This window comes from Corylus avellana, chromosome ca5, assembly GCF_901000735.1.
Source record: "Corylus avellana chromosome ca5, CavTom2PMs-1.0".
In the NCBI taxonomy this organism is placed as follows: domain Eukaryota; kingdom Viridiplantae; phylum Streptophyta; class Magnoliopsida; order Fagales; family Betulaceae; genus Corylus; species Corylus avellana.
The window spans coordinates 7,852,789-7,855,136 of NC_081545.1; positions in this window are offsets into that span (position 1 = coordinate 7,852,789).

Below are 2,348 nucleotides of genomic sequence, written 5' to 3' on the forward strand. Positions count from 1 at the left end.
GAAAAAAAAAAAAGAAAAAAGGAGAAGATCGAAGAAGATAAACAGAAATAAATAAATAAAAGGAGAAGAGAAGCAGAAAAAAAAAAAAAAAAAAAAAAAAAAAAAAAAAAAAAAAAAAAAAAAAAAAAAAAAAAAAAAAAGGAGAAGAGAAGAGGATCGAAGAAGAGAGATTTTTGATTTGAAGAAGCTTTGATTTGGTTTATTTTGATTTGATTTGAGAGATTTTTTATTTTTTATTTGAAGAGAAGAAGGAAGAAGGATAAAGTTTATATTTTGATTTGGGTTTTTGATTTTTTGAAGATTTTTTGGGTTTGAGTTTTTGAAAATGGAGGAAAGAAGAGAGAGAGAGAGAGTGCAAATGGAGGAAGGAAGAAGGCAGCAGGGAGAGAGCTGGGGGAAGAAGAAACGTACTTCTTCAGACTAAAAAAAATATTTTTAATTGAAAAAAAAATCCAGAAAAATTTTAAAAAAAGAAAAATAATTTTAAATTTCCTGACGTGTCAATTTTGGCATGTCAGGAAATTTAAAATTATTAAAAAAATTAATTTTTCTTTTTTTAATTTTTTTTGGATTTTTTTTTTAATTAAAAAAATTTACTGACGTGTCAAAATTTGACACGTCAGAAAATTTGTTGACGTGTCAAAATTTGACACGTCAAAAAATTTTCCTGACGTGTTAAATCCAACACGTCAGTATTTTCTGACGTGTTGGATTTAGCACGTCAGTAATTCCTAACGTGCCAAAAATGACACGTCAGGAATTCCCATTTCCTGACACCCACATTCTTCACGACCGAAACACGTCAGGAAAGCCCCGTCAGGAGGATTTACTGACGTGTCAGACGACCTGACACGTCAGTAAACCTATGTCAATAAAAATTGTGTTTTTTGTAGTGATAGTACTATATATTACTTGCGCTTTTTAACTAAACGATAGGAATTCTAGGGTTATGGCGTTTTGTACAAAAACATTAGGAAGTCTTAGGTATATTTTTGGCCTCTACCAAAAACAACAACAATTTGTTTTTCTGTTTTTAATTCCTTAGCGTTTGCTTTGTTATGTTTAGAATATGTTTAGAATTGCGTTTGAGAGCTTAAAAAGTAGTTTTAATATCTAAAACGTGGTTTTAGCATGTTTGGTAAAAAATTTTAAAAGTATTTTTTTGACTTTTTTTTACGCACTTTGACAAAAGCTTAAAAAAAGAAATTTTTACTAAAAAGTGTTTTTTTTTTTTACTTAAAAGACTTTATTTCTTAACCACGTACAATCACAAACATGCTCTTAGAATTTACTGTCTAAAGAAAAACATCAAGAAACATAACTTTAGCGGCAGCGATTCCGGAAATGTCAAAAAAGGAAAACCCAAAAAAAAATTTTTAAAAAAAAACAAGTTTTCTTTTTTTTTTTTTTTTTTTTTTTTTCAGTAGTCACATGAGCCCCCTCATATTTTGTCATTTTGTTTGAATCCTTATAATACTCTATTCATTATGTAAAAAGGTTTTTGGGTGAGAATGACCTGAAGCGTATTATTTTATAGCCACCATAGTTGATTCATACTAGAAGTGACTAAGTTAATAACATGTTATTCACGTTATGAAAACGAAAGTAAATTGTAATCATATCTATAGTACTACGTACTTCTAAAAGCTCGAAAATTGAAACGTGATATATATGACATATTTTGGTCTTGCCTCTTGTTTCTTCATCTTTTCAATTCTTAATCTTAGTCACATTGAATGACATCATTATGATCTGACATAAATAGGACCTTCTAAGAAAGAGTTTGGAATCCAACGTGATATAGAAATTTGACAATATGAACGGATACTTCCGGGGCAAATGTTAATCACAGATTCACGGGCAAGAGCGGTGGAGCTAGCTTATGGCTTAGAGGCTAAGAGTCAGTTTGAGATTGTGTTTGAGAGGTTTAAAAGTGTTTTTAACACTCAAAAAGTTAGTTTAAAAAAAAAAAAAAAAGTTTTCGTTTGCTAAAAAAATTAAAAGCGCTTTTAAGGGTCCAAAAAGCCTAAAAATAATTAAAACGCACTTTTACTAAAAGCTTAAACATGAAGCTTTTGCCCAAAAGCTCTTTTTGACTTAAAAATTATATTTTTCAAACGCAATCTCAAACAAACTCTAAAGCTAGTTCTCCAAAAATTTTAAACAATCCTCTACAAATATTTAATTTTTTTTAATGAAGGAGACCCCAAATATTAATTTTCTCTCATTAATTATTATTATTATTTAAGTTTTTACCCTCCTCACACGAAAATTTCTGGTTAAACTCTTAGCTTAGTCTTGTTTTTGGCATTGTCATTGTCCTAGAATGCTACTATTAATTCTGGTTG